At 37.1% G+C, this 12,283-nt stretch overlaps 1 protein-coding gene across 11 annotated transcripts in view; it reads right to left on the bottom strand.

The window, feature by feature from the left end:
• The window catches only part of TLE1 (TLE family member 1, transcriptional corepressor), a 70,305-nt gene that overhangs the window by 34,482 nt on the left and 23,540 nt on the right, over positions 1–12,283 (bottom strand). The window lies entirely within an intron of this gene.

The raw sequence follows: 12,283 nt of genomic DNA, 5'->3' as shown, positions 1-12,283 counted from the left end.
CATCTCTGTGCTACACAACACCTTAGTGCTTTCCAAAATGGTCACCAAGGGCAGCAGTGAAAAATGGTCAGCAAAGATGCTGAAATGCACGACACTGAACAGACTGAAAACTTGCTCATGGTCTTTAATATCAATGGCATAGTTTGGGTTTAATGTTTATTAACTGAGAGACAATGAAGTTTAAAACTGATGTATAGATTTATGTTTTATATCCTGTCTATTTGTCGTAGGCTTCAAAGTTCTTCCTAACACACAGTTGAATTTACCCTTCCCAGGGGCTCTTGCCCTGTTGTTTTCTTATTTATATATCTTGAATTGTTAAAAGTATATTGCATTCTTTCAAGAGGGGAAAAAGGAAAATCTGCTGCAAATAAAGAGAAAAGCTAAAGACTGGGGAGATGAATAACAGCAGTGATCACCAGATGTATTTAGTATCTAGACATTTGCCACTGTAGATCCTAGAAACAATTATGTTATGCATATAATGACTTTCCTGTCATTTCAAAGACGCTAATATCTGCTCTGTCACCTTTTAAGAGCTCAGTAGCAGTGAGATATAAAACCGAAGAACTTGGCAGCAGTACCATGGTCCACTAGGCATGTTCATTAGCACTTAATTAAAAACTAGACAACTGCCATAAGAAATGTGCTCAAAGAAGGATGAGTAACAGGTCTGTCTTACTACCAATTATTATCATTACTTGCTGAGCAAGGGCTGTGTCCAGTTTCAGAGGGATATGGGAAGCAGAGAGGAGGGCAATGATGCATACCTAAGTGGCTGCACTGAGATAATTAACCAGAGCATTGATTTTAAAAGCATCAATAGCTTACTCAACATTTTGTTGCAAAAGTTGAAGTTCTTTGTATTTTCAGAGGGAGGAAAGAAATAGTGCATTCAGCTGTCAGAATTAGATAGTATTATATCTTTTCTTTTTCCCTAGTATCCCCCAACAAGATTGTGAAGACCCCAAAATTAACATGTGAAAAACACAGTCTTTGCTTCTCCAAGCAAGCACCTACTAACAATCCTAAAACTGCTTCACGTCCAACATTCTAGTTCCAGCTATAACGAGTTTTTTATCCACAAATAATTTTTAATCTCTACTGCAAGCTACTAACTCTTTGTTTATGCATAGGAAATCTACATCACAGCAACACACCTCTTTTTGGCTCCATGTCTATTAGCTCTGACCATGATGCCCTGCAGTCCCTCTTCTTACCTTGAAGTAGTTCCACTGATGCCAGAAACTCTGGTGGCCTAGTTAAAAAGCTAGTTTTGAATTCCCAGTTCTGAAAAGTTAGAGCATTCCCCTGCTCTTAAAACAGAAATGTCTTTTATTCTTACACTGATATGTGATGTTCTGTATCTGTTCAATAGCACCAAATTAAAAATTCAGATGTAAATGCAAACCAACAGTGGAAAAAGGCTATATATGGTCCTGAAGTATAAGAGATGACTTTCCCAGTGTCTTTCTGAACTATCAGTCTGAGAGCAGAGTTCTAGAAATCCTTACCAGAACCAGTTCTGCAAATATTATCAATAGATCCCCCAGATCCATAGGGGCGTTCTGAAAAAATACCTACTCAGTGTAATAGTGATTCAGAGATCTAAAATGTAAGGGAGGACTATTTCATAACAACCACAACTCTACTGCATTCATTTTCATTTCTATATTCACTTCCTTCTGAAAGAAATACTTTCAGGTTTTTTATTTGCCTGCTCAGGTTGAGGAAAGTGAGAACCAGTACCAGATGTTTATGGTCGAAGAACATGACTGCCAATACTAAAGCACAAATAGCCAGCTACAGCCAGCCAACCAAGCAACAAACTTTTCCCTAGCTGTTAAAAATAAAATAATAATAATAATTAAAAAAAAATTAGATACAGCACTATAATTATAAGCTTCCAAAAATGGAAACAACCTAAGATTATGCTCCCGCCAGGTCCACTTTTCTATATCACTTTGAAAAAGAAAAAAAAAAAAACCACAAAAAACAGAAAATAGAACACATCATTCACAGCAGCCTAATTTACAAGAGTACTCATTTGATAGCACATATTCATCACTTGCACTTAGATTTGTTATTAAAGAAAACTAATCACAAGATGTGTTACCAGTTCCTTTAAAATCTTAGAGTCATTAAGGTTGAAAAGACCACTAGGACTATCTAGATCAGCTGTTGACCCAATACCACCATGCCCTCTAAAATCCATGCCCCTCAGTGGAACATCTATACTTCTCTTGAAAACCTTCAGGGACAGCGGACCCCACCACTTCCCCAGGGTTGCCAGTTTCAAAGCCTTACCACTCTGAGAAGAATTTTTACCTAATATATAACCTGAACATCCCCCACTATTTCCTTCTGACCCCTGTGAATCCTAATCTTATGTACTGTTGCTGTAATCTGCAAAACTCAATTCCAAGTTTTCCTCCTTTCTCATGTAACACAAAACTGGAAGGAAAGGCTGTCAAAACAGAGGGCCATGCTGCCATCCAGGCAGAATATGACAGGCTGGAGAAATGGGCAGACAGGAAACTCAAGAAAGGAAATAAAAAGTCCTGTATCTGGCAGGACTGAGGAACAGCCTCAGGCACACATACATTCTGGAAGTCACACAGCTCAAAAGCAGTTCAGGAAAAAAAGTCTCAGGGCTTCTGGACGACATCACATTGAACATATCCAGCAGTGTGCTCTTGACATGGAGAAAGTTAATGATAACCCTGGCTGCACTAGGCAAAGTACAGTCAGAAGGACCAGGGAGATAACACTTGCCTTCAAGGCTTCTCAGCACTGGTGATGATAAAATTGCAGTGCTGTATCCAGTTCTGGGCTCCCTTCATAATGCAAGCAAGAGGAATCTGGATCTACTGCAAAAACTCCAATGAAAGGTCATGAAGATGACAGTGATGACTAGCCCAGAGAAAAGGGCTCAGGAGGATCTCACCAAGATGTCCAAATATCCAAATGGATAGCGTCCTTTCAGTGATGCATGTTATCAATACAAGATGCAATGGAAACAAACCAGAACATAAGTATGGGGATGGAACACTGGCACAAGTTGCCCAGAGGCTGGAGAGTCTCCTTCCTGGAGATTTCCAAAATCCACCTGGACACTGGCCTGGACACCGTGCTCAGGGTGCCTCTGCTTGAGCAGAGAAGTTGTACCAGAAGGACTCAGAGGTCCCCACTAACCTCAGCCCCTCAACAATTTCAGAGTTTGAGTTGAAGTGTTGGGTTTTTTGTTTGTTTGTTTGTTTTTAATAAATAAATAGCCAGCTCCTACCATTATTGTTTTATTTTCTTTCTTTTGAAATATCTGTGTTTATTTTAGTTCATTAGATTTCTTTACTTCCTTTTCTTCTAGAGGTTCAGATTTAAATTTGACACATAGGAAGCTATAATATATAAACTTGAAAGTGCCCACTACAGCATCTCTAGCCTGTGAGCCAAGAATGGATTCTTCGTAGGGTTTGCACAATTATTTGAAAACTGTTGTCTGTTTTCAAATCTGTTATGTAAACAAGCCATGGTGACTACAGTAAGGGAAGAAAAGGTCCCCTCACAACAAAAAAAGCATCTTCAGCAAGCCTCTTCCACCTACACAGAACATGAAATGTCATTTTGTTACAGAGATTTAAGTCCACAGAAGAACCGACTATCAAAATCTATCCAAAAACATATTTCAGAAAAAAATTGTGTGACAGTGGCATAACTATTTTAAGACCAGGCTGCTTCACGGGGAAAAAAAATATATATATATCATTTTTCTTTTTCATGCTTACTACAGAAAGTGCCTAGATAATGTCTGTCACTTATCTTCAATTCTACTGAGTATATAACAGACATCAGAAAGCAAATATCAAAGTACAAAAGAATACAAATAACTCAAGTTCCTTCCTTTGTTGCTATATTTTTTATTACAGGAATTTCTTTTAAACTGTCAAACTTCTGAACAGAATACTCAGAAAATTTTCACAGATCTTAGTTCTACTTTTTCAAGTATCTCTACGTATACTAATAAATCTCAATTACACATGTTACCAAGTTTCTTGAAACAGTATAGAGCGGTATAAATTGCCTCATACAAAACAGAAAACACAAGATATACTGGCATAAAGGTTGCTTCCCCACACAAAATCCCCAAGCAGTCTTCTTTTCCCCTCACAACTTCACATAAGATAACTGAAGTAAGGCTGAGAAGCTGTATTTCACTGTTTTGCTGATAGAGCAACTTCAAGCACAATCAGACTTTCTACCACCGTTGTCTATATATAAAAGTCACAGAAGATACAAAATATTTAGCATGTAAGATGCACTCAAGTACTGGAAAGGAATGTTAAGTATACGGTTTTGTGTTATTTCTGTTTTCCTTTCTTAAATACTCCTGCACCCTGTGACCTGACTCCCTTTTCCTTCAGTGTTATATCCCTCATTTTCAGAATTCATTTTCATTTCTCTGCTATGGGATTCTCCTTGAAAAAATCGTATCTTTTCTCCTCTTTGTTCTCAAGAAATTTTAAGTAGGAAAAGCAAGACTGAATTCAAATGAATCAGGAAGACTGAAAAAACAAAAAAACAAACAGCAACAACAAAAAAACAACCAACCACGCTTCATGCACTGGTGCTCTAACTACAATTTTACACTGATGAATACCTGCTCCACTGTAAAATGTACTTCTTCTACAAATCTGTACTATACAGCTTTGCCATGAAATACTGAACACTGTCAACTCTAGAGCCTGTTCCTTCTTCCCCTTGTACAGAGATCAAAATACATCCTTTAATCTCCATAAGTAAAGGAAGCTAACAAGCATAACTCCTCATACACTTCCTATATAAGATTAAAAGTTATTCTTTATGAAAAGGGGGGAAAAAAAAGAAATTACTTGCAGTCATAATGCTGCCATACCTTCTCTTGGGGCAAACAAACCGTTTATGTACATAGCTAACCTGCAAAGAACTGGCAGAAAGGAACTGAGACAGCAGTTCTCAATAGGGGTGAAAGTAATTGTATTGAAACCCAAACTTAGGTAGCAACACTCTAAATTCAGTCATCCACAAAAATAACTGAAAGAGTTTCTGAGAGCTTCTTAAAACCATTAACAGATATCAAATATAAACTCTGGTAAATATTTTATAATACAATCTGCACTTCATGAACAATTGAGGTTTTTTTTAATAAAGAAAGTGACATCTCATCACAAGAAAGGCTCGGCTTACTATCAAGTATTGTAGTCATTACCAGCCTATCTACATGTACATACAGGGTATTCCTGTGAAATCACATGATCCCATTTTTAATAGAGTAGATAGCTCCATAAGAACAGCTTTCCAGTGCTCTACAATATAATGTAAATAGAAAATACAAAAATAATTTAAAAGGCCAGCTTGTTAACTATTAACTTATTCCAACATCACTGTTATAGATCAGACACACAGACTGCAGAGAAGACAGAAGTACTTTACCTTTTCCTTAGCTCTATGCTGAGTAACAGCTTCAATATTTTCTGTGCTTTTCAGTCTCACTTTTAACAGCTAGGCTTCTCGGCCCTTCCTTCTAGCATTTTAGAGGACAAGTCCATGCACCAGAATTAAAAAGATAAAGAGATATTACACTTCAGGGCTCTTCAGAAAGATCACTTTTGGAATGACAGATGTGGGTGGACCCACCCAAATGGATTAATTACCTCACCCAGTGAACAGTCAGCTGTTTTTCTTCTAAAATCACCATCAATTAGCTATTTAAGAAAAAGTCTGTGATAATTATAAATTGCATATTTTTTAACCTTATGTTGATGCAGAGAGAATAATTATACAGCCCTGCCAGAATGGGACTTTCACAAGTGCAAACCTGCACTAGCAGCCTAGCTATTCAGGGGAGCTGCTGTAGCTTGTTCCAGGCTGGCAGGGCTCTGCAGAGAAGACACAGGATCCTGCCAGCAAATGGAATCCTTCCAGTTCAACAGCATCTTCTCCCCAAGTAGCATTAGCACTCCATTGGTAAAGCTGCATCCACACAAGGGCTTTTAAGAACAGAAGAGAGGATTTACCTTCCCTTCTCCTTTTCATGCTTTCATGGAGGAGGGAAGCAAGCAAGTCCCAAATTCCTCTCATAACAAGTACAGACGCATAGAAGCACTGTTAACACTTCTATCAGTAGCTATACCAGCAAAATAGCAAGATTATAAAAATGAAGCTGTTCTGCTGCCTAGCATAACCTTATACATATAGGTATACACACACATTATGTTAAATATTTGTGTAGCAATTATGTTATTACAAAATATATAGAAGTTCCTGTGCACATTCATTATATGTAAACTTTTCTAGTGATAGCAATTCTTCTGAAAATGTTTATGAAGAGTCTGGATTAATAACAAACCCTGTCTCAATCAGCTTATAACAAAAACTAGAAATAAGTCACAGAAGATCAAGTTCTGTAGACCCCTGAACTAGTACTGCCTCTTTTCTCCCTTAAGTCAAACAGCAAAACTGTAGTTAGTACTGAAGAAAAAAGACAACACAACAATGGATAAATCAGAAGCTTTTATAAGGACTGTTCTGAAAATAATGCCTCTCACTTTATTTTGTTGGTCCGTGATGTAAGAGTTGGATGTGGGTAGCATGGCAGTAGAAGCTGAAGTTTCCCCTCAATACTCCATTACATTTTATTGTTATACAACAGATGGCAGCAGAGGGGAAATCTGACAAATTGGCATCTGATAACAAAGCGTGTACAAAGCAAAGGTGTGTCACTGAATTCCTCCCTGGAGAAAAAATGGTACCCACATACATTCAGCAATAGTTACTGAACACTTACAGAGACTAAGCAGTGGATGTGAGCGTAGTCAGGTGATGAGTGGTAAATTTCAGCAGTGGTGACAGTGACATGAAAGACAAATCATGTTCCACATCGCCATGCACACTTTTACAAGCACAGCGCGCAGGCTTTTACTCATCACTGGCAAAAAAACAGCATAGCTAATGGTGATGGCTACGTTGAAAAACATTTATTGCTAAGAATTTGCTCTGTCAAATACTGTTACTGTGCTCTTTACATCTGTTGTAGTTTCCAAGGCAACAAATAGGAGGTATTATTTTCAGAGATATCTACTGCAGGGCCAATGCCACACAGCATGGGCCAGAAGGACAGGGGAGACTATTTTTAAAAAAAAAAAAAAAAAAAAAAAGTCTTTGTGCAGGAAGATGTCTTCAAATGACCTGTAAGCAACTAATTCTAAATTGCAGTCAAAAAAACATAGAAGATAAAATCTCCACTTTTTGACTTGGGTAAAAATGGCTGTTTTCCTGAAAGAAGTTATTTTTTTCTCATTGCTGTCAGCGTTAAGTGAGAGAAGACAGGGGTTTTTTTGTTTTGTTTTGTATTTTTTTAACAATTAGACAAGTACATATTTATTGTTATGAAGACTCACATGCAAACCTTAAGTCTCTAGAATGAAGCTGTCAACACACATTGCTTCTGGTCTGAAGAAACTGCCAACATTTTTTTTTTCTCTTTCCTCTGGGAGAAACTGTGAGTTTCCACTATTACTCACTTTGCAACCACAAATCTATGTATTTGCACTTTTAGTTACCAGCAGTATTTCACTACCATCCAAACACACTTCAAAAAGCATGTTCCCACTGCTACAATGGCCAGAACCAACCGATTCAAGCAGACACCAATTTGAAAAGGACTTAAATATTACTCAGTGTGATTTTTTATTTTTTTTTATTTTTTTTACTAATGATACATAAGTACAATAAAGCATTTATTTTTCTTACTGAGTCTTTTATTCTTCAGAAATTTTAACCTTGCTGAAAACAAAGATAGTAACCTAAGCAAAAATTTATCTCTGGTAAATTAAAATCCAAAGTTCAGCATAGTTTTCAGAATGACACATCACCTGTTTGTCCCAGCTGCCAGCAACTATAAACACATTTCAGAGACAAAGAATGAAAAGTTTCTTAGTCATAAGAAATGGCACCACATTCATTTTCATGTCAGTTTTCCAATCCATGGACAACCTTCTTGGAAATTCCCTATACATCCCTAAGTAACTCCCTCCTGCCAGTCACCCCAGAAAACATATTCAAGCACTACTTCTGCAAATCCTTGCTTTTGCTGTCCTAGTGTTACTGGGTTTTTTTGTTTGTTTTTCTATTTTTTTATTTTGCAGTTAACTAGCACCTTTAAAAACAGTACTAGACATTCTCATGAAATTGAACATTACAGAAGACAGCAGATTGGACAACTGAAAATTTAGTAATAAATGGAATTACCAGATAAAAGGAATCCTGAAAACTCTATAGCATCATGATAACATACAGCATACTGATGTAATGAGCCATAACTTTGCCACGTTTTCAGTAATTCCTAGTTATCCTAACCATCCATGCTAGTCTCCTCACCCAAGAACAAAATCAGGCCTTCTCTTCTTCTCCAGACAGTCCTCCTAGAGATCCCTGTCTCTACTCTCTTCCAAGAAAAGTATAGTGAGTTGGGTGTTTTCCCATGCACTTCTAGTGCACTTAAGTGATGAGGTACATACATACAGTTTTCTGCTCATACTGGTTCTGCCTTTGTCAGTAACTCAGTTTTATTTTGCATGCTAAGTCCCCCCAGAACAGAATTTTTCCCCTTTGACTTCACCTTATTACACATTTGCTTCTCCAAACTACATCCTTAGTTCTCTTTATATCTCTATGCTTCATTCACCCATTGCTTCTCTCTCCAGCTCCAAAACAGTCCTACTTATAGCCCTATGCCATTCAGTATGTAACCTCAAGATCTCATTTTATTTAATTTAAAGCGACTAGACAGTTTCCCCTCTCCCTAAGGCATAATGCAGATCATGGCTGAGGAAGATCTGAAGTAATGGTACAGCTGCTTAGCTCTTCCCTTGCATTAAGTTATGCATTCATTTTTGCTCTCATCTGTATTTCTATTTTATAATGAAACATACAGTCTAGTTATTTATAGGCTTTCTAAGGATTAACTACATACTCATAAGAATAAACCCTCAAGAGGTTAACCTCATCCTCTTAAGCTTCACACACTACAATCCCAGAGATAGTTGGCAACCACAGCCAAGAGAGGAAAAAAATAATCCTGCATCTTGCTAATCCTTTAGCCAGTCACCAAATGCAACAGTGAAGGGACCTCAAAGAGACCTATAACTCAATCAGTCTCAGGAGTACTGTCAGTCCAGAAGGTATGTGTTTCACAGAACTATTAGCAACCTACCTCAAAACTCAAAGACATGCCTGATGATATACTGAAACAGTGCATCTAAAAATGCAGTGCTAAAAAATATTTCAGCTTTTTGCCTATATTTCTCATTTCAGATATTTGCATAATATTCTACTTTGAAATTGTTGTAGTTAATTTTAAAGTAGAAAGATCTAACACATTTACATTGTTTACATCTAGGTAGACAGATCAATTACAACCATCCTTTACTCTTCCCAGCATGACACTTTCCAGAAAAGAATCCCTTCAAGTTAAACCACTTCTTGCACCTACAGCAGTTACAGGCGCGCCCTTTAGGCCAAAGTGGTTTTGTGCTGCGTTGTTGTAGCATTGCCTTTCTTCCACCCCCCCAAGTATACAAGTTTTTTTTTTTTGTTTTTTGTTTATTTTATGTTTTCTATTGTTTTTTATTTGTTTGTCTTTAAGTTTCACTGCTACACAGCTAGCTGGAAAGTAAAGCCTTCAAGAACATGTGGGAAAAGCATAAAGCCAAAGACATAACCATTTAGACCAAAATATCATTCCCAAATGTTCTAATCAGCTCAGAGGTTTAGCACTCATAAGCTAATCAAGACGAACTGTATTACTTACATTTTTTTCTAATGTGTCAGTTTGTTGTTTGTTTCTTTTTAAATACGTATATATATCCTTAATATACACTGACTCAAAAATTTGACTTCTATCTCTGCAAATACTCCAAAAAGAATCTGACTGCTCCACAAGGAAAACATGTCTAACCTCAGGCTGTCTTCTAACAGGATTCTATTTTTTCAAGTGGAAAGACAGTTATAAAATAAAGATGGCTGGAAAAAAAAATAAAATTGAAAAACAAACAAACAAACATCGCCACTAATTAAAGGCTTTTTTATCTTCTAGAATTCAAACAGAGCCCAGCAGCAAGAAGAACTGTGTTTTGCTCTAATTTAGGCAAGCTAGCAGGGAAACTCATGAATCACTTAGTACCAGAAAACAATGGTATTTTAAGACAGAAATGAAGAAGAAAAAAAAGTTAAATACCAACAAAAATGCCAGTTTTATCTAGTCAGGAGAAATTAATCAAGTGGACACATGCTACCGAAGTTCAGGATTCTTTCTATTCTCAAAATTGACTATACACAACTATCCTCAGTAGTATGACCCCAGAGGGTACTCAATCTTCTTCTGTTACAGAATGCTGCAGCCTATTTGCATTCTGAAAGAAGTTCCGTGATCTTTCATGCTCATAATAGACGTCTAAACCGTTAAATTACTATTTCTTTTCTCATCTTGAAAGACATTGCACTTTAACAGCATGGCCCTTCCATTGTTCTTTACTCTAAGTCAGGTCTCTAAACAATACTGACAGCTGCTATCAGACCAGGCCATGCTTTACTTCAGTGCAGCTGCCTTGTGTAAGAACAGATAGGCTTCTGATGTCTCCTCCCCTCTGGGGAGAGGGCTTGACACACTGCATGCTCAGTGAGGGAGAGCAAAGGTCTACTGAATTGTCAACCCAATTTCATGCTATTCAGATTTTTCAGGATGCACACAGCCCCTTTCAAACAAAATCAAGCATATGTCAAGAGCATGAAACTTATTGTGCAGCACAAGATAATTACTGAACCACATAAGCCTGTAAAAGATCATTGTGACACACATCTAATTTTAGTAAAATGCACAGACATACATAGACATGGCCAAACAAATCATACCCAATGTGATGATTTCCTTAATCAGTTTTGGGCTGATGCGGCATCACCCAGAAGTCTTTCAGAAGACACAGTGAAGTGTTTACTCTGATGAATCTTAGTCTATTTAAAAGTGAAAAAGCTGAGGCTACTACTCCTGTTCATTGCGTATGGTATTTGTAGATCACTATTGTTTTAAAAAGGCTTTCACGCAGGCTTAAAAGAAGTGAATGACATCATCAGGATATAAGACTTGGTTTGGCTTGGCAGCACTACCTCAAGTTCGGTAGAATTGTTTTTAAATACACTTTTAATGCATACTTCCATTTACTGCATATAATCTTTAAAGGTAGCTCATTAAAAAGGGCTTTCAATTTTCATTGTAAAGGACTCATTTTAAAAAAAAAAAAAAAAGGAAGAAAGTACAGTTCTCTAATCTTTGCTAATCGAGTATCACAGATGTACATGTGCTGTATGAATACCTGATTTGATCTTTGAAATAAAGCAATTCATTACACAAACAAAGAACAGAGGAGATTGTGACAAATACAGATGTAATTGTGTGGTTTTTAGAATGTGATTAGCAAATCAACTAAGTAACAGCCAAATTTGATATGCAGGGGAAAAAACAGCTCAGATTTGAAAGGTAGGGGTATGTTTATGCAAAGCTAATCTGTCAAGTGTAATAAAGCAGCTTGAATAAAATTTAAGCTGAAAGTCCACTGAAGCTCCCCATTTCAGGGAGGAAAAGCTATTAAGAGGAAATGAAGGTCACCCTCCCAGTTTATTTCACCTAATTGACTGCCAATAGCTTACCACAGACAAACCGACTGCAGATCTGCAATTGAGAAACTGATGAAAGGAGAGTTTTCAAGCTGAGGCTCATTCTTTTAATCCTCCCTTGCTCTTACTTTTTTTTTTTTTTTTTTCTTTTTTTTTTTTTTCCATCTCCAGTTGGGATGTAATTTTAAGCACAGATGGATTAACTGGTTCCATTGTCTGCAGACGTCACTGGACTATGGCACTGTTAATCCATACAGCAGCATGTCTAATTATCATTACAAAGTGTCTGAGGGAACCATAAAGACCAGCAGGGCATCTTCTCACAAGCAATTAACATAAATTGATAAATGAGTAATTTGAATCTGCTCAAGGCGCTCACATATGAATAAAATCAGAAAGGACGGCTTCTTGTTTCAGCTACTTCTTTCACTTAGTCTGGAAGGGCAGAAAACATGAGAAATATTCTAGACTTAGTGGGGGGGAAAATGAACTCATGAAGTGGAAGGAATGTATGGTTCAGAAAGTTCATTAACACAAAACAAATGATTTGTGATTGACAAACAGTCACAAGCAAGTA

The sequence above is a fragment of the Coturnix japonica genome, chromosome Z, assembly GCF_054131305.1.
Source record: "Coturnix japonica strain WE chromosome Z, WE-NBRP24, whole genome shotgun sequence".
NCBI lineage: Eukaryota > Metazoa > Chordata > Aves > Galliformes > Phasianidae > Coturnix > Coturnix japonica.
The sequence above is the reverse complement of the archived record's forward strand: the minus strand, read 5'-3'. Positions and strand labels throughout refer to the sequence as shown.